The sequence below is a fragment of the Notechis scutatus genome, chromosome 2 (assembly GCF_049901735.1).
Source record: "Notechis scutatus isolate UNSWTSFEM ecotype Mainland chromosome 2, rNotScu1.2, whole genome shotgun sequence".
Lineage (NCBI taxonomy): Eukaryota > Metazoa > Chordata > Lepidosauria > Squamata > Elapidae > Notechis > Notechis scutatus.
The window spans coordinates 267,346,090-267,366,721 of record NC_142010.1 but is presented as its reverse complement, the minus strand read 5'-3'; the positions used below and the strand labels follow the sequence as shown (position 1 = coordinate 267,366,721).

Here is a 20,632-nt window from a genome sequence, read left to right as displayed (position 1 = left end):
GTGGCAGGACTGCTCTTTGTCTGTCAGGGGGGGTCACCAGCTCCCCATGCAGTTTGCAAAGCCTTTCTCCAAGGCAGTGATTCTTAAAGCATGGCCCAAGGAGCCCCGGAGGGTCCCGAGACCCCACAAAATCAAAACTATTTGCCAGATATTATTATTATTATTTTTTAAAAGTCACTTTTCTCACTGTGTTTTAATGTGGTGGTTCTTGGCATTTCTCTTCACCATGGATCCCCCCTATAAATTCCTTTTGTGGCCACAGGCCATGGCCACAGAGCCCCCACCCCAAATTAACTCAACCTTTAAATCATCACATTTTTTTTCAAGCCTTTGCAAACCTCCTTTGACAAACTTCAGGCTCCCTTCAGCCCCAGGATTCTGGGGATCACAGGCTTGGAAGCCACTGTTTTAATGCATTCAAAATATAGCGGTTTTTTCCCCATGAATAATATTTTATTTGTTTATATCTAATGGGTTTCATGTTCTTATTTTTACGTGATTCAAAGAAATACGTGTTCTACAAATGCATCTGTTTTGATTGTTAATACCATCAACATTGATGACTATATATATAGCAAGTAAAAGCTCTTTTGGGTCCTTTGTGATTTTTTAAATTGTGGGGAGGGGCTTGGAGGAAAAAGTTGAATAAACATTGCTTTAGACCAGGGGTGTCCAACCTTGGCAACTTTAAGACTTGTGGACTTCAACTCCCAGACTTCCTCAGCCAGCAAAGCTGGCTGAGGAATTCTGGGAGTTGAAGTCCACAAGTCTTAAAGTTGCCAAGGTTGGACACCCCTGCTTTACATCAACCATTTGGCTCTGCTGAGTGGTTTTTTTCCCCCCTTCCTAATATTTTTCCCATTGCAAAAAATGTTCCCCTGCAGTATGTGTGCAAAAAACAAACAAACACCCAGAAGTCTGGAAGCTCCTTTTTAAACTGAAAGGTATAACATTTCATGAGTTGTAGCTGATGCCTTTTAATAAAATTCGCTTGCCAAAAAAGATTCCCCTCCCCCCTTTTTTTGGCCACTGAAGACCATCAGCCGCCTTCCTCTAACGCCTGCAGGGGGGCAGCGGGAATCAGTGGGGCGGGAAAATCATCTATTCAGGAAGACGTTTTCCCTGGGTGGTTTTTTTCCTCCAGGAATCTGGAGACTTTTCCAGGAAACTAGAAGATTCCAGGGGGGGGGGGGGGAGTTCTTGCTGCCCTCAGCCCATCCTCAAAGCTCCAGTAAGCCGTCTACATTTTCCTCTGGTTTCGTACAATGGAAATTCAAAGTGGGGGAAAAAAAGGCCTCCATCCATTAAGCTTCGTGCTGCATAGTTTTCCCATGTCATCAGAAAGTTTTTAAATGGGGAAATGTTTGCCCGATCCCTCAAAGCGCTCCCGGAGAATGCCAGAAGGAGAAGGGAAACAGGAATGGGAACAAGAAGGGGAGGAAGGGGAAGGAAGAGGAAGGAAGGAAGGAAGGAAGGAAGGAAGGAAGGAAGGAAGGAAGGAAGGAAGGAAGGAAGGAAGGAAGGAAGGAAGGAAGGAAGGAAGGAAGAGGGATGGGAATTAGAAGGGAAGGAAGGAAGGAAGGAAGGAAGGAAGGAAGGAAGGAAGGAAGGAAGGAAGGAAGGAAGGGAAAGGGATGGGAATTAGAAGGGAAGGAAGGAAGGAAGGAAGGAAGGAAGGAAGGAAGGAAAAGGGATGGGAATTAGAAGGGAAGGAAGGAAGGAAGGAAGGAAGGAAGGAAGGAAGGAAGGAAGGAAAAGGATGGGAATTAGAAGGGGAGGGAGGAAGGAAGGAAGGAAGGAAGGAGGGAGGGAGGGAGGGAGGGAGGGAGGAAGGAAGGAAGGAAGGGAAAGGGATGGGAATTAGAAGGGAAGGAAGGAAGGAAGGAAGGAAGGAAGGAAGGAAGGAAGGAAGGGATGGGAATTAGAAGGGAAGGAAGGAAGGAAGGAAGAGGGAGGGAGGGAGGGAGAAGGGAAAGAGAGAAGGGAGGGGAGGAAAAAGGAAGGAAAACAGAAGGAAGGTTAGAGAAGAATGAATGGAAAGAGAGGGGAGGGGAGAGGGAGGGAAGGAGGGGAGAGGAAGAAGGAGGGAGGGAGGAAAAGAAAGGAAGGGAAAGAGAGGGAAGGAGAGATTGAGGGGGAAGAAAGGTGGTTGTCTAGTCAACTTTGCTCCCTGCTTAAAGCAAAAGGGAAGGGAGGGTCCACTTGCTCCCTGAGCCAGCCCGACGTCCCAAGCGGGACCCCGACGGGAGAAGCCGGCCCATGGCCCAAAAGGAAGCGAGGCGGCTCGTCCGCGAAGCGCCGGGCAGTGCAGGAGCCGCGAGTCCCGTAAGGCAGCCCCGACCGCCCCGTCCAGCGCATCCGCCTCTCTTCCGCCCCTTCGCCCCGCTTTCCCCAAGAGCCGGATCCGGGCCGGGAAAAGCCTCGCAGCTGAGCCCACCCCCGCCCCGGGCAGCCCCGCCGAGAGGGGCGCAAGGCCCGGGTCCCGCACCTGGAGGGCGCCCCTGGCGCAGGAGCCCCGAGGTTGGGGGTCGCCTTCGCCCTGCCGCCCCCCGAGCGTCTCCGGCCGGAGGCTTCAAGAGCCCCCGCCTTCAAGGGAAGCGGCCCCTTTGCGCCCCCTCCTCCTCCTCCTCCGCGGACCCCGTCGGGGCTGCTCGCCCGCCCATCCCCGGGAAGCTCCGGCCGCCCCCGCCGGTACCTTCAGCTGCGGCTGCTCCGGCTCCGGCCGCCCAGGCTCTCCATGGCCCGCGGGCTGCTGGCCCGGCGTCCCAAACGCCCGGCCGCCTCCGCTCCGCGACGCCCGCAGCAGGGCGAGGGGCGCTGCCCACCGAGCGAGCCTCGGCCGGGGACTCCGCGGCGGCGGCGGCGGGGCTGCGCTGGCTCCCGGGGGAAGGCAGCCCCAGCCGGGCAGCCGACGGCGAAGCAACTGCGCTCTCGCTCGCTCGCTCGCTCTCCCGTCCCGGCGCCGCCAAATGCCGCCAGCCGCCGCTGCCCGGCTAATACCCTCCGGCGCTGGCGGGGAGGAGCCGGGGCGTCTCTGCGGGCGGGAGGAGGGCGGACGTCGGGCGGGCTGGCACTGAGCGGCCCCCTCGCCCTCCCCCTTCGGAAGGCAGCCAAACTTCTCCAGCCTCCCGCGCGCTTCGAGCGAGGCGCGATTTCTCCCCGGCTGGGGCGGAGGCGACGCTTTGCAGGCAGCGCTTCTCTCCTCCCCGCAGCCGGGCAAAGCCCTGCAGGTCTCTCTCTCTCTCTCTCTCTCTTTCTTTAATATCTCTCTCTCTCTCTTTTCTTTCTTTCTTTAATCTCTATCTCCATTTACCTGTCTGTCTGTCTATCTAATCTAATCTAATCTAATCTCTCTCTCTCTCTCTCTCTCTCTCTCATCGCTCTATCTCCATTTACCTGTCTGTCTATCTAATCTCTCTCTCTCTCTCTTTAATCTCTCTATCTCCATTTACCTATCTGTCTATCTAATCTATCTCTCTATCTAATCTATCTCTCTATCTAATCTCTCTATCTATGTATCTATCTAATATATCTCTCTATCTCTATCTATCTATCTATCTATCTATCTATCTATCTATCTATCTATCTATCTATCTATCTATCTATCTATCTATCTATCTATCTATCTATCTATCTATCTATCTATCTATCTATCTACGGTATCTACCATCTATCTGTCTGTCTGTCTGTCTGTCTATCTATCCATCCATCCATCTATCTCTATCATCTATCTGTATCTTTCTCTCTCTCATCTCTCTCTCATCTAATCTCTCATTTATCCCTCTATCCTTCTATCATCTCTCTCTACTATCATCTTTCTCTGTCTCTTTAATCTATCATCTATCTATCTATCTATCTATCTATCTATCTATCTATCTATCTATCTATCTATCTAACATTCTATCATATCTCTCTCTCTTATCATCTCTCTCTCCTTTCTCTCTCCCCCCCCCACTTCTAGAGAGACTTTGAGCACCGTACAAATAAAATGTTAAAAACAAAAACAATATAAACATGTAAAACATTATTTTTCGTGGCTACAGCCACATCCCATCTCTCACACAGGGGTCAGGCCGCCATCCACCAGGTGTGCTGAATACAATCCAGCCCTGGCCAACGGCAGAGATCCAATTCACCGGCCCAGGCCCCCGTTTTGACTGGGATCAAACAACCTGCCTTTGACCAGAAGGCTCCCAATCCAGAGGGGCAGGATTGACGGTAAAAATCTCCTGCGTGCCCCAAAGCCAAGCGCAGGACAAAGTCCACACATTTCTTCTGGCAAGTAGTAAAATACTCCCTCCCCAGGGTGAGTACTGCAAACCCTGGATTTAAGTTCTGCATTTGAGGCTGTCGGCTCAACGAAGGCAGACAGAAAAACAGCGCAGGTGCCCATCGGGTTGTCAGAAGCCACCTGAGCGATGCTGGCACAATCGCTGGGCAAAGAAAGCTTTACTCCTTCCTGCATCTCCTCCAAGTAGTGAACATCCTAAGTTCCACCCGTTTCCTTGGGCTCTTTACTACACCCCTCCAAGCAGCGGAAGCTTTGCTGGCTGGGGAATTCTGGGAGTTGAAGTCCGCCAGGCTGAAAGTTGCCAAGGTTGGACACCCCTGTTCTAAAGAAGGTTCAGGTACCTGGTTTGGTTTCGGAAGGGCTGCCGATACAGAACCAGCCAGCAGGCCGGCTGCAGGAGAATGTATCTGTTCAATTTTCATGCATGCTTCCTATTTCTTAACTCCCCATCTCCCTCAGATGCCCAAGAAAGCGAGAAAGATCATGGTGGAATTTGGGAAGTTTGGGGAAACAACGTGGAGGGCTAAGCTGAAAATATGGGGACTGTTTCCAGGTTTTCAGAGATCAACAGAAGATCAGAGATCAACAGAGTGGGAAGGGACCCTGGAGGTCTTCTAGTCCAACCCCTGCTCAGGCAGGACACCCTATAGTACCATTCCAGACAAATGGGTGTCCGATCTCTTCTTAAAAGCCTCCAGCAATGGAGCACCCACAACTTCGGAAGGCCAGCTGTTCCTATGATTAGTTAACAGAGTAACCGAATAGCAGAGTTGGAAGGGACCTTAGAGGTCTTCTAGTCCAACCCCGTGCTCAAGCAGGACGCCCTATCCCATTTCAGACAAATAGCTGTCCAGGCTCTTCTTAAGGATGGAGCGCCCACCAGGTCTGGAGGGAAGCCATCCCACTGGCTAAGAGTTTTCACTGTCAGGAAATTTCTTTTTCTTTGTGAAATTAAATTAAGTAGTTAACCGACCTGCATCTGGACTGCAGAGCATTTACCTGGTTACCTTCACACAGCATGGTTAGCTGGCTCAGAGAAAACCCTCTCAGGTGCATTCACACAAAACGGGGGAGAGGGTGGCTTAGTTTCCCTGTCCTTATTTATGCCATAAGGTGCTGCTGCCCCCCCTCCCCCGTTTGGCTGGGCCCTGACTCAGGAAACTGCGTGGATCCGGAAAACAGGACGACAGGCCTGTAAAGCGAATTAAATCTGCTTTGCTGGTGCCGCAATTGGATTACTTTAATCTGGGAGGCCTGCAAAGGTCAGCGTCCTTAATCTTCCAGGAGCTGCTCAGATCCGCTCGGCAGACATTGCAGGCAATAAACTCGGTCCAGACTTCAAAGCCAGCCCTGCCCACCCCTCCTCGGCTCAGTGTGAACCCCCTGAGCCCGCTGGTGCAGGTAATCCTTGGTTTACAGCCAGAATTGGGACCACAATTTCTATTGTTAAGCCGCTGAGTTGTTGAGTGAGTCATACGTGATTTTATGGCCTTGTTTGTCAAGACTGTTGAGGGAATCAGAATCAGAATAGAGCTGAATGAATTGAATGAATGAACTGAATGACTGCAGAAATAACAGTGGCTACCAACCTGCCTCCCATGGAGGACCTGTATATCCTGCACGAGTCAAAAAAGAGGGCTGTGAAAATATTTACACGGACCCCTCACATCCCGGACATAAACTGTTTCAACTCCTTCCCTCAAAAAGACACTATATAGAGCCCTGCACACCAGAACAACTAGACACAAGAACAGTTTTTTCCTGCACACCATCACTCTGCTAAACAAATAATTCCCTCCATACTGTCCAACTATTTGCTAAGTCTGCACTACTATTACTATCATTCTTCTCATCCTTCCTATTCCCTATCTTTTCCAACTTATGACTATAATCGTGTCGCTTGTCTCTTTACGATTTATATTATTTGTTCTCTAGTATGATTTGACTGCTTATTAGTAGCCTATGACTATCACTAAGTGTTGTATCTTATTATTCTTGGTCAATGTATTTTATTTTATTTTATCCTTATGTGCACCGAGAGCTTATGTACCCAAAGATAAATTCCTTGTGTGTCCAATCACACTTGGCCAATAAAGAATTCTATTATATTCTATTCTGTTCTGTTCTATTCTATTCTATTCTATTCTATTCTATTCTATTCTATTCTATTCTATTCTATTCTATTCTATTCTATTCTATTCTATTCTATTCTATTCTATTCTATTCTATTCTATGAATGAGCTGGAAGGGACCTTGGAGGTCTTCTAGTCAAGCCCCCTGCTCTACCATGTCAGACAACTAAAACATATGGAGAACAGCTGCAGGATTCGGATTGCCACGCGCCAAATTTCACCTGTACCCAGGACACTGCAACCGTCATAACTATGAGTCAGTGGCTAAGCGTCTGAATTTTCATCACGTGGTTGTGGGGATGCTGCAATGGTCACAAGTGTGAAAAATGGTGAGAAGCCACTTCTTTGGTGGAATTGTATCTTTGAATGGTTACTACATGAAGTGTTGTAAGTTGAGGACTATCTGCATTTATCTTCCACCTTTATTTTTATAAATAGCTCAAGGCAATGAACATCTTCCTCCTCCATTTTTCCATGTGTGTGTGTGTGTGTGTTTCACATCTATTTGGGATGCTCCAAGCAGGAGACCCTCTCATTGGGCAGAAGGCTTGAGTTTGGGGAAGGGTCTCTCTTGAGATACCCCTTAAATAGGGCAGGGTTTGAACCTCTTCCAAGCTCTTGGCAATTCCAGGAAGTGTCAAGAGTCCCGTTCAAAACATTAGAACAGCATAGAAATAGAAAATAGAACAGAATATTGGAATGATGAATACAATAATGGATAAGATAGGATAGGGCAGGACAGGACAGGACAGGACAGGACAGGACAGAATAGAAAACACAACAGAACAGAAGAATAGAATAGAATAGAATAGAATAGAATAGAATAGAATAGAATAGAATAGAATAGAATAGGCAGAGCTGGAAGGGACCTTGGAGGTCTTCTAGTCCAACCCCCTGCTTTCTTCTCCTTGCAGAGTCCCAACCGCTAGACAGAAGCATCCTGGCAGGACAGAGAGACCCAGCTGGGCCTTGGAGCCCAGGCCCCCCTTGGAGCCCAGGCCCCCTTTCCCCCACAGAGCGTCTGCCTCCAAAAGAAGCCGCCCCCGCCTCTTCTGCAATGCTCCGCTGCCCCGGGAGTCCCTCCTGCATCCCAGGAGCCCAAACGGCCTCGGGGCAGTCTGCGAAGAGCTGCTGGCTTGGCAGACAAAAAGCCCTTTTGGTCTCCTTTGCCTTTCCAAGGGAACGTTGGCAGGGGAACCAGTGCTGGGAAGGTGGGGTGGTGGAGTGGGTTCAAGGATCGCCCCTTCCAACATTTGAAACATGGACCTTATCATGCCATCATATGTATGACAAACAGGATTGTCAGGATGATCACACCCCACCCAAAGTTTTTAACAATTTATTCAATATTTTTTTTTTGTATTCAAAAGAAAAGACACGTGGACTTCATGGCTGGCTGGGGAATTCTGGGAGTTGAAATCCCTATGCCTTCCAGTTGCCAAGATTGGACATCCCTGCTAGTAACAAAGCTGAGAAGGAGAGACTCCAGCAACGAAGAGGCAGAATCTCTCATGAGTTTTCCAACTAAATGAAAAACATGCCCCCCAAATCCTTTTGTTTCTAACTTGGCAAAAATATAGCCAGACCTCCTTGGGCTCCATTGTGAAACACTCTGGGATTATAATACCTTTTAGTTGGTTAATTGAAAGGGTGCCAGTCCTGAGCCTCACGGGGACTTGCGTTGGCATTACCAACCTGTCTTCTCTCCCTCCTCAAATTAGCCCCTCCGTTCCTCTGATGAAGGAAGGAAGGTGCAGCTCACAAAAATGGAGGCTTTTGGATAAAATGTTGGACTTTGAAAAGGGGCTACCAGATTCCTGCTAATTCCCCCCACCCCTGCAAAGAGCCCAGGGCCTTTGACCCACCCTGGGCCACCTTCTGAATCTATGCAAGTCATAACCCAGGGCATGTGCAGAATTCGAACAGATAATCAGCCCTAACTGACCCTATCTCATTAGTACAGGTAGGCCTCAACTTGTGTCTGTAATTGGGACAAAACTGCACCCGGTTTTGGTCACCACACTATAAAAAAAAGATGTGGAGACTCTGGAAAGGGTGCAGAGAAGAGCAACCAGGAGGATGAGGGGACTGGAGGCTGAAACATAGGAAGAACAGTTGCAGGAACTGGGCCTGGCTGGTCTGGGGAAGAGAAGGACCAGGGGACAAAGAAAGAGAGAGAGAGAGAGCGAAAGCTGGAAAAAACGACAATAGCAAGACTGAAGCAGGCATCCTGGGAGGACAGGCTGACCCCCTCCCCTTAAACCCCCCTCCCTCCTTTTCTGTCCCGCTCCTCTTTGCAAGCTCCTCCCGCTGAGCCTCTGGCTGCCTTCCCTGGGGCACAGCCGGCAGGGCCCCTTCCCCTGTCAGCTGAACCCGAGCCAAAGACCCAGCCTTCCCCTCCCGGCCCATCGCCCCAAATACGAGGGGCCGCCTTTGGGGGCCGGCTGGCAGGCAGAAGGGTAAGACAAGACTCCCTCAGGTGCGTTTGCCTTGGCTGGGGCTCCAGTCCTGTCCTCCCCCCAGTAAGAGGCGGCTTCAGGAAACACGGGTTTCAAAGCCAATGGAGGCAAATCGCCTCCGCTGGACCGAACAGGGTGCCCATGTTTCTTTAATCAAGCCCAGATGCTGACGGTGCCGTGCCAGAGAAGGAGGATGTAAAGCATGGGATGGGAGGGGGGAGAGGGAAGAATAAAGGGGGAGCTTGTCTCAGGCAGGCCTGCATTTGGGGGGCTGGCTGGCTCCTGAAGTGGGGGGGATAGTGGGGGGCAGGAAAGGCGAGGGGCTTGGAGAGGGGAAACACTGGGAGCCAAAGGAAGATTCTGCTTCTGAGTTTGGAAACTTGAAATGCATCCAGGATCTGCTCCGAGAGCAGGCAGCGTCTCGGTCCCTGATTCTTCCCACGGACTGTTCTGACCCACGCCCTTTTCCAGCAAATCAAACACAATCCAAAGGGAACAGAAACCTTGTAATGCTTTTGCAAAATAATTAGCTGTGATAAGCACAAGCCTTGCCAAACTGTGTGAGACTTGCCAAAAGATAACAGACAAGAAATAAGTTGCAATACAAGAATCTCCAAATACAAACTCAGGATACTGTAATGTCCACGAGGCTGAGTTTCAAAATGTTTTTGCTTCCTGCAAAGAAAGTCCGATTCACAGCTGCCTTTTATCTTCTTGAAGGTGGGGCCATTACCTTGAAGCCTTACTCCCGAATTGCCTGTGCTGCTGCAACTGCTCTGTCCTACGAGCAGCCCTGCATTGCACACGCACTTGGCACAGGCTCCTCGTGAACCTCCTCATCACTGCTGACAGCCCCCACAATCTCCGAAGGCAGCAATCCACTCCTTGATGGTCCTGGCCCCTCATCTGAGTCCTCACTCTCCTCAGCCGTCCACACCTGCTGCCGGCTAACCACAACATGGGCAGCCTTCGGGCTGATGAGGTGCATGCAAACATTTATGGCACCTGTCTATCAGTGAATCCTTAAATCTGGGGTCCAAGAACCAGTCAGGACTGGCTGAATCCCACCTCTGATCAGAGGGGCATGTTTTGGGTCCAGGAAGAGACCCCTTTCTGCCATGGCGCATAACCCCCTCCCCCACCCTTGGGAACATCACCTCCTCTTAAGTGAGACTGGCCTGAAAGAATCAGATTTGGGGACCTCGTGGGGGTGTGGAACCTGCAGAACTAATGTTGTTGTTGTTAGTTGCAAAGTTGTGAAGTCCGACTCATTGTGGCCCCATGGAGAAGGTTCCTCCAGGCCTTCCTGTCCTCTACCATCCCCCGGAGTCCATTGAAGCTCACGCCGACTGCTTCAGTGTCTCCATCCCTCCTCCTCTGCCGTCCCCTTCTTCTTCTTCTTCTTCTTCTCTTGCCTTCAACCCTTCCCAGCATTCGGCTCTTCTTCTCCAGGGAGTCCCTTCCTTCCTTCTCATGAGGCGGCCAAAGTCTCTGAGCTTCATCTTCAGGATCTGGCCTCCTAAAGAGCAGCCAGGGTGGATCTCCTCTAGGACTGACCGCCTGGATGGCCTTGCAGTCCAAGAGACTCGCAGGAGTCTCCTCCTCCAGCCCCAGAGTTCAAAGGCCTCCATTCTTTGGCGCTCAGCCTTCCTTAGGGTCCAACTTTCACAGTCACACGTTGCCACGGGAAGGACCAGAGCCTTGACTCTACCCACTTTGGTTGGCAGGGGGATGTCTCTGCTTTTGAGTGTGCTGCCTAGATTTGCCATAACTTCGCTCCCCAGGAACCAGCCTCTTTTGATTTCTTGGCTGCAGTCCCCATCGGCGGTGATCTTGGAGCCCAGGAAAAGAAAACCTGTCCTACCTCCATTTCTTCCCCATCTATTTGCCAGGAATTGAGAGGGCCGCATGCCATGATCTTAATTAAGAAAACTAAGCAAAATGAATACATTGGCCATAAGCTGTTGGTTGGCATTGTCCCGTGTTTCATATTTCTGGTTAATCGGTTTCAATTATTTCAACTTGTGAATTGCTTTCATTTCTACGATTCCTTTCCTTTTTTTTGTGATTTGAATTCATGAGCCACCCAGAGTCTCGCAGATGAGACGGGTGGTTATATAAATGCGGAGGGACTAAATAAATATTCATGTTTTCTGCTTTTGAAATGGCAAACAGCTGCACAGACATCACAAGCATGCATTCAATTTGGCCAAAAGACATGGTGATCTGCCACCACGCAAAAGTTCTGCATGTCCAGCTTGTTTCCACTACTAAGGGGTTCGTTGAAATGGGCCAGCAGGCCAGCAGAAGGGGGGGGGGGGTAGCCCACGGCAAGCTCATCAAAAGCCAACTGCCTGAAATATCTAAGCCAGGAGAATTCAAACTTGGTAACTTTGTGGACTTCAACTCCCAGAATTCCTCAGCCAACTAGAGCAGGGACCTACAAATGCGGCAACTTTAAGACTTGTGGACTTCAACTCCCAGAATTCTGGGGGTTGAAGTCCACAAGTCTTAAAGTTGCCATGTTTGGGGACCCCTGGTCTAAGCAAGCATAACATGATATATGACCTAATACCCAGGTTTATTAATTACTAGCTCAATACCAGTGCTTCACTACGAAACTATGTGATCAGGCTTAGTATTTGGGAATGAAAACAAGGGGGAGGGAAATTCTGCCTCTGCCTACCAGCATCCATGGATATTCATCTGGCTAGCGTCCTGTCAGTATGTGGAGAGTTGAGGGCTGTTTGGAAATTGAAAGAGTATTTGCTGTGTGAGCAAGAAGGAGACAGCAAGGAGCCTGGGCGTGGCTTAGCTCAACTGTTCTGTACTAAAGCTGGTTGCTGCTGTGAAACTAAAAGTGAAACTGAAATTCCTCTCCTCTGCTTGTGTTTTGCTTTTGGAAGATATTTCTTTTCAGGTGGGGAGGGGGAGTAGAACTCCTTAGCATCAGAGCGTGTTAATAATAATAATAATATAGGAAATACTCTAAATGCTCTGATGGCCATTTTTCAAAATCCTTTATTAGGGAGGCCCTAGAAGCCAAGAGGAACCTACGGGCCAAATTTCAAGTTTGTAGACTTTACGGTTCTGGAGATTTTGTGATGATGCGTGAGGGGCATTTCGCTTTTACCTATATAGATGACTGTAGTACTGATCGCAAGTTAGCCAAATTAAATATTTTCATTCAATAGATTCATGCCAAGTGATCGACATTTTGGATCCACACGGCCTCTTGTGACAGTGATGAGAGGTTTCTGCCAAGGTCAAGAAGAATCCAACTTCCAGGAGAACGTAAGTGTGAAAAAGGGAGCTCGCCTCAGCAGAGGTCAACTATCTGGTCCTCTCTGGAGAAGACTCGGGTTCCATCCAGCTAGGACTCTTCTAAACCTTCTTAAAACCAGATTCATGGATCACTCACCGTCACGAGATCCCTTCTGGCTACATTTTCATCAGTCTGGATGGAACGGTGAACCTCTGCAAAGAACCATCCTCCTGGGTGGGAATTCCGACAGTAGCAGAACCAAAGGATCTGGAGAGAAACAAGGAGGAAATGGGAGGTGAATCTATGTGTCCCAGGATAATGTTACAGGATCCAATCTGGGTCGGTCTGGTTTGGTTCTGCAACCCAACAGGACAGACACAGACTCCAGAGAGTAATTAGGCCTGCAGAAAAAGACAATGGCTACCCACCTGCCTTCCATGGAGGACCTGTATCCTGCACGAGTCAAAAAGAGGCCTGGGAAAATATCTACAGACCCCTCACATCCCGGACATAAACTGTTTCAACTCCCACCCTCAAAATGATGCTATAGAGCCCTGCACACCCAGAACAACTAGACACAAGGAGAGTTTTTCCCCAAATGCCATCGCTCTGCTACACAAATAATTCCCTCAACACTGTCCAACTATTTACAAAGTCTGCACTACTATTGCTATTAACCTTCTCATCACTCCTATTACCCCACTCCCACTTATTCGTCTGGTTAGCATCCTGTCAGTGTGTGAGAGAGTTGAGGGCAGTTTGGAAACTGAAACATGGAAACTGAAACAGTGTTTGCTGTGAAGGAGACAGCCAAGAGCCTGGGCGTGGCTTAGCTCAACTGTTCTGCACTAGAGCTGCTTGGCGCTGTGAAAGTAAAACGGAAACTGAACCTCCTCTCCTCCGCTTGTGTTTGGCATTTGGGGCAGATTTCTTTTTTTCAGGTGGGGAGGGGGGAGTAGAACTCCTTAGCATCAGAGCATGTTAATAATAATAATAATAATAATAATAATAATAATAATAATAATAATAATAATAATAATAATAATAATAACGCTCTGAGAGTCATTCTGGGAGTTGAAGTCCTCCAGGCTTAAAGTTGCCAAGGTTGGGGACCCCTGGTGTAAACCATATAACTGTATAAATGCAATATGTAGAAGAGCCCAGGGCACGTACTCTGAGCATGGGCTCCAACATGAGTCAAGAAGCTTGGGGGGGAAAAAAGCTTTTGGTGCCGGTGACCGACTCAGATTGGATCCTCCAGAAAGAAATTCCCACACGTTAATTTCTCAACACACGATCCCATGCTTTGCCTGTAAGCGCTTGGCAATGTGGCCCTGTTTAGCTGGGAACATGGACCAGGAAGGGCTCCTCCAGCCCCCCGCAAACCCCTGGGTGCCACTGGCCTTTCCTTGGCCATCCTCCTTCCTTCCTTCTCCTCCCTCCTTATTCACAAAGTCCCCCCTTCCTTTGCATTGTCCTCTGGGAGGCTTCCCGGACCTTGAACCACAAGCAGTTGGGAAGAGGAGCCTCTTGGGTGGTTGGGCTTGGGCCGAGAGCCTAGGCGGCCCCTCGGCTTCTCCCTCAGCACAGCCCCATCCTCTCCATGGGCACCAATCCCACCAGGCAGGGCTCTCCAATGTTAGCATCTCTTCTTAAGACTTGTGGACTTCAACTCCCAGAATTTCCCTGCCAGCACGAATTCTGGGAATTAAAATGCTGGCTGGGGAATTCTGGGAGTTGAAGTCCACAAGTCTTAAAGTTGCCAGGTTTGGAGACCTCTGTCACAAGGGCAGGCCTCCACAAACCCCACTCCCTTCTGGCACTGATGGTGTTGCCTAGTTGGGTCATTGAAACATCCAAGCTCAGAGAGCACCAAGGACTACACGGCCCTCTTCCTCCCCCTCCCCCTCTCCTCCTCCCTCTTCTCAAAAAAACCCTCCCTCTCCCTTCTAGCACTGAGGGTGTTACCTAGTGAGTCATGAAACATCTGTCAGAAAAACACCAAGCTCAGAGAGCACCAAGGTCTCCACAGCCTTCCTCCTCCTCCTCCTTCCTCTTCTCAAAAGCCCCACTCCCTTCTGGCACTGATGATGTCCCCTAGTTGGGTCATGAACCGTCTGCAACAAAACAACCAAGGTCAGAGAGCACCAAGGACCCCCCAGTCCTCCTCCTGCTCCTCCTCCCTCTCCAAATGCTTGTTTGGGATAGGCCACAAGGGTGGTAGGACCACCTGAGCTCCAGAGATCACTGGATCCCCTTGACTGATTCCCAGCTCTTTTTTAGGTTCATTCTTTGTAATTCAAAACATTGATTAGATTATCCAAATACGATATAAAGCACAAAGATACAAAAGAAAACAAGGGGAAAACAAGGGAGGAAAAGGGGAAGAGAAAAGGGCAGGACAAAGGCAAAAAAGAAAGAAAAGAAAAGAAAAGAAAAGAAAAAAAGAGAAGAAAGAAAGAAAGAAAGAAAGAAAGAAAGAAGAAAGAAAGAAAGAAAGAAAGAAAGAAAGAAAGAAAGAAAGAAAGAAAGAAAGAAAGAAAGAACGAGCCTTGACTTTCTATTTCTTTTGGTGCAGTAGAATAAAATAACATCATCAAACCTCAACTGTTGACTTTTATAGAGTAATACAAACTAGCCATTTTTATATCAAGAAACCTATCTAATCCGCCAAAGCCAAGTTCCCAGCTCCGTGGCTGGCTGGCCCTTAAAGTTCGCCAGCTGCTGGGCATGGCAAGACCCAGCCCCCAAATTCCTCCACCTTGGCTGCTTTAAGGAGGGTGGGCTGCCTGGGGGGTTCTGGGAGTTGAAGTCCACGCGTCTTAAAGGGGCCGAGAAACTCTGACCTACAGCCGAACACCATCCAGAAACTTCTTTCGTTGATTTGTTAGCTGAAAAGGTTGATAGCCCACCCAAAGGATCTTGTGGCAGGTTGTTCCCCTGGCCAATCCCATCGACCGTATGGATTGTTTTACTTTAAATTTTGTACATGATTGATACGTCAAGCCAATGGAGCTGGGCAGCTTACAAACTTAAACAAATAAACAAGCAAATTATTCATACATTGAAGGAAAAGAAAATAAAGTGCCAAGAGTTGGTGAAAAATCAATGTTAGGGTGGGAAATATTGCCAAACTGCAGCAAACCTTCTGAGATTTTATTTTATGTTATTTTATTTTATTTACAGGGTTTCCAGCCTGCCCAGTTATCCACTCCTGAATAGCATTTGCACTTCCCCAAATCTGTAACTTGGGTAAAAACAGATCTAAAAGAAAATAAACTAAACCAGCGCAATATTGCTCCTTGCAAACTCAAAGGAAAACTTCTGATGTTACAATACAGCCCTAGAAAATCTAAACACTGGAGCCCAAAGAAACATGAGCTCAGCCCTGCCTGAAAACGCCATGACACAGCCAGTCCCTTCACAAACTTTCTGGAAACCAGAGCCAGCAGGGTTGTTGTTGTTGTTGTCGTTGTGTGTGTAACTTCATTCTTTTTCGTTTGTCCAGCCAAGAAAAAGAATCCCCCAGGGCCGCTCCAAATTCCAAAGCCTGACTCGGCCCCCCTCCCTCAATTCCTGCCAATGTTTCCCCAGAAGCAGTGCCTGTGCCCCGCCCCAAGGTTTGCTCCTTGGACACCCCCTCCACTGACCGGTTGTGGGTTCTAATCTTGGAAAGAGAGACCCAACAATTCCTATCCCATGGACAGGTTCAACCCCCCGGCCAGTTTCCTGCTTGCTTTTTTCAAAACCCCCTCCCCATTCTGCCAAAGGCAGGTGCTGCAGGGGCTTCTGCCCCCCTCCCCTCAATTCCCCATGAAGAAGGTGGGGGGGGGGGCTTCTGGGCAGAGGACCTGCTCCCCCAACCTCACTTCCCCACGAGGCGAGGGATGCGGGGCCAGGACAGGCTTTGCACACTGGGTCCCCCTCACCTGCCCTGCCCTGTCCTGCTCTCCACCATTGAGACTTGGCTGGATGCTCTCCTCAGCCCCCTTTGAACCCGCCACCCCAGAGGCTGCGCCGCCTTCATTGCTCCTAGCCGGCTTCTGCTTGCACAGGAGGGTTCAAGAAGCTGCCGTCCACCAAGGGTGAAGAGGTAAGCAAGCAGTTGAACTTTCCTGACAGGGAGCAGCACAATTAGCCAGTGGAACAGCTTGCCACTAGAAGTTGTGAGTGCTCCATCACTGGAGGCTTTAAAAAAAAAAAAAAAAAAAAGACCAGGCAGCCATTTGTCTGAAATGGTTTAGGGTCTCCTGCTTGAGCAGGGGGTTGGACTAGAAGACCTCCAAGGTCCCTTCCAATTCTATGATTCTGAAGATGGACAAATCCAGCTTCCATCCCCAGCCTGAGTGGGACCCTCGTTTGGCACAACACACAATCAATCAAATAAGAGTTGGGAGGGTCCTTGAAGTTGGAGGTCTAGTCCATCCCCCCCTCAAGCAGGAGGCCCCATATACCATTTGAGACCAGTGCCTGTCCAGTCTCTTCTTAAAAGCCTCCAGTGATGGAGCACCCACGATTTCTGGGGGCAGGGAGTTCCACTGGTTAATTGTCCTCACTGTTAGGAAGTTTCTCCTGAGCTCCAGGTTGCTTCTCTCTTTGGTTAGTTTCCATCTGCTGCTTCTTGTCTGTTGCTTTGGAGAATAATTTGACCCTCTCTTTTTTGTGGCAGCCCCTCAAATACTGGAAGGCTGCTCTCCTGTCTCCCCTGGTCCTTCTCTTCCCTAGATTAGCTATGCCCAGTTCTTGCAACATTCGTTGTATGTTTTAGCCTCCAGTCCCCTCATCACCCTGGTTGCTCTTCTCTGCACTTTTTGTAGAGTCTCAACATCTTTTTTACATCTCTTCTTTGTGGGAAGCCCTGAGATATTGGAAGATGCTATCATGACACCCCATCCTCCTTTTCCTTAAACTAGACATATCTTCTGTCCATCCATGGTTTCCTCAGATGTCTTTCTTTCTTTCTTTCTTTCTTTCTTTCTTTCTTTCTTTCTTTCTTTCTTTCTTTCTTTCTTTCTTTCTTTCTTTCTTTCTTTCTTTCCCCTAATCATCTTGGTTCCTCTTCTCTGCACTCTTTCTAGAGTCTCAACCTCTTTTTTTATAGTGTGGTGAACAAAACAGGATGCCGTACTCTACGTGTGGCCTTACTAGGGCTTTATAAAGCAGGGTCTCTATAAGGGTCTTAAAAACAGGATCTTCTGGATCCTGGCAGATAAACTCGGGCACACACACACACACACCAATGCTCAGATTTGCTGACATCCATCATTTGGGGGAAGGGTCCCCAAACTTGGCAACTTTAAGACTTGTGGACTTCAACTCTCAGAATTCTCCAGCCGGCTGGCTGGAGAATTCCACAAGTCTTAAAGTTGCCAAGTTTGGAGACTTCTGATTTGGGGAAATTCAGCAGAATTTCATTCAGTGCCTCTAAGAAAGTCACCAGGTTCTTCGCTGGAAAAAAACAACACACGGACTTCCACATAATCCAGAAGTCTTAGGCACGATAATCAGGACAGCACAGAATTCTTTCTTCCTGAGGCCCCATTGAGTAAGTGGCAATTCTCAAGGGTTCCCAAGAAGCCGGCTGGGGAGGCTGGGAACTGTGATCCGGGCATGGCAGGTGTGTGTGTTTGTGTGTGTGTGTGTGTGTGTGTGTGTGTGTGTGTGTGTGTGTGTGTTTGTGGGAGATTTAGCAGAAGAGGAAGGAAGCCATTTGGGGTCAGTCCCGGCCTCTCCCTTCCGCAGCAGGAAGGGAAGCCAGCCTAGAGGACTGGGGCTGGCATCTCCTGGGCCCGTTGTGCCCCCTCAGTGGTGGGGGGAAAGGGAGGGGGCCTGGCCCCCTTTTTCCTGGGGAGGCCAAGAGCCGAGCAGGGCTGCCCTCTGTTTGTCCTGGATGAGGTTCGCTGGCATGGGCAGAGGGTCCATCTGAATGCAGTTCAAATCCCTGGAGATTTCAAGAAGAGACTGGGCAGTCAATTGCCTCAAATGGTGTAGGGTTTCCTGCCTGAGCAGGGGGTTGGACTAGATGACCTCTAAGTTTCCTTCCAACTCTGTCATTCTGTATTCAGACACGGCCTCCCAGAGTATCCTTCATCAGCCGATGGAACCATGGAGGACAGCTGCCCGTTTGAGGGTGCGTCACCCCCCACACCCCATTTCTAAGCCCCCCCCCGCCATCTTGTCTTGCAGAGCCTGGCTGGTCGGAGGCTGATGGACACAGAGGCCCAGCTGAGGGTTGCTTTCCTTTGGGGCAGGAGAAAAGCAGGAGCAAAATGGGGGGAGATCTTCTGAGTGCCCCCTCCTGCCCTGACCCCAGGTTCCACCACACCAAGCATGTCTCGTCAGGGTTCAAAGCTGGCTGAGTGACTGACATCCCACGCTCACTGCAGGCCTTCCGCCACCCATCCAATTCCAGCCATCTTAAAGCATGAGGGATTCTGGGAGTTGAAGTCCACTCATCTTAAAGCATCTTGGCTGGGGAATCCTGGGAACCGAAGCCTCCCCATGGAGAATTCTGGGAGTTGAAGTCCACTCATCTTAAAGCATCTTGGCTGGGGAATCCTGGGAACCGAAGCCTCCCCATGGAGAATTCTGGGAGTTGAAGTCCACTCATCTTAAAGCATATGGGGAATCCTGGATCATTTAAGCCCAGCCATCTGAAAGCATGCTGGCTGGGGAATTGTGGGAATGGAAGTCCACCCATCTTAAAGTTCGCTAGCGAGGGAATTCTGGGAGTTGAAGTCCACTCCCCTTAAATCCACCTATCTTCAAGCAGCCAGGTCTGATAAGTGAACAGCACTGGGTAGGAGTTCAATTGTGGCCCTGTGATCTCCCTGAAAATCCCAGGGCCCACCTGCTCTTCACGCTCCCAGCCTTCCCCCAGAACTCCTGGCTCAGCACAGCAAAAAGACCTTGCAAGCTTTGTCTGTATGTGTGTGTCTGTGTGTGGGCATCTTTTGTGTTCACTTGGGCTGGTTTAATGCTTGGCCTCCCGAGGCAGCGCCTCCATTGGCACCCTTATCTGTCCCTCTCTAATCTTAGCCCTTTTAGAAGCTGTGAAACTGCCAAGTGGAGAAAATTGTGTGTGTGTGTTTGTGTTTGTGTGCACACCCACGCATGCGTGGTGGTATCCAATTCTGCCAAGATTCAGGCTGGATTAAGTTTTGAAATGTTTGGCTGAAGCACACACACACACACACACACACACACACACACACACACACCCCTTGTTTGATGGGCCGTTTCGCCCTCCTGGGGAAGAAAGCAGCCCACAGATTGAAAGTTTGCCTTCTGCTGCAACTGCCAAAAAAGCCAACAGACTCCTGGCTGCATTAACAGAGGGATGGAATCACACAAAGCGTTAATACCGCTTTACAAGGCCTTGTTAAGGCCACACTTGGAATCCTGCATCCAGTTTTGGTCACCATGGTATAAACAAAGAGGCTGAGACTCTGGAAAGAGTGCAGAGAAGAGCAACCAGGAGGACGAGGGGCCTGGAGGAGAAAACATACAAAGAACGGTTGCAGGAATTGGGTATATGCCTACTCTGATGAAAACAAGGACTAGAGGTGACATGATAGCAGTCTTCCAATATCTCAGGGGCTGCCCCAAAGGAGAGGCAGTCAAGCTATTCTGCAACGTACCTAAAGCAACGTCAAGAAGCAACGGGTGGAAACAAATCAAGAAGAGAAGCAACTTAGAACTAAGGAGGAATTTCCTGACAGTGAGGACAAATTAATCAGTGGAACAACTTGCCACCAGAAGTTGTGGGTGCTCCAACACCAACACTGCAGGTTTTCAAGAAGAGACTGTCTGAAATGGGATAGGGTTGCCTGAGCCGGGGGTTGGACTAGAAGACCTTCAGGGTTCCTTCCAGCTCTATTATGATTATGATTCACTCAGTTTGATGGACCTTTTTTTCCTTCCTGTGGAAGAACGCACATAAATTGAAAGGTTGCTCCGGATTCCTTTCTCTACACATCGGGCGAGCAAGATCACGTGACCATGTTGCAGCGGTCGTAAGTGTGAAAATTAGTCATAAGTCACTTTTGGAATGCTTTCTTAACTTCGAAATGGACCAACGGAACAAAAGTTGCCTTCGGAAGTTGTGGGAGCTTCATCCCTGGAGGCTTTCAAAGAAGAGACTGGACTGCCATCGGTCAGAAATGGGGTAGGGTCTCCTGCTTGGTTGGAGGGGGGTTGCACTAGATGACCTACAAGGTCCCTCCCAACTCTATTTAATCTGTTTAAATGTGCGGTTCGCTGCGAATTCTCCACCCGTCCCTTCCAGAGGCTTCTCAGCCTTAAGCACAGCATATTTTCCCCCTCCTGCTCTGCCATTCTTCACTGCAGCTTGGCAAACAATCAGTCAAGGGATAAATTATGACTCTGCAAGAAGTAAACATTTGCAAGGCGGATAACTTGGGAAGGAAACTTCAGGCAGCTGATGAAGAAAGCTGCAGAAAAATGCCACCCAACCACCTTCAGC

At 49.3% G+C, this 20,632-nt stretch overlaps 1 protein-coding gene across 8 annotated transcripts in view; it reads right to left on the bottom strand.

The window, feature by feature from the left end:
• The window catches only part of IL11RA (interleukin 11 receptor subunit alpha), a 110,908-nt gene that overhangs the window by 41,248 nt on the left and 49,028 nt on the right, over window positions 1-20,632 (bottom strand). For 4 of the 8 annotated variants that reach the window (XM_087958721.1, XM_087958724.1, XM_087958720.1 and 1 more), the window contains exon 2: window positions 12,304-12,414. The gene's annotated coding sequence lies outside the window, so the exon portion shown is untranslated. Of the gene's footprint in view, window positions 1-2,695; window positions 3,006-12,303; window positions 12,415-13,199; window positions 13,322-20,632 lie in introns of those variants that run through there. The other 4 variants (XM_087958729.1, XM_087958726.1, XM_087958719.1 and 1 more) reach the window with 3 other exon arrangements.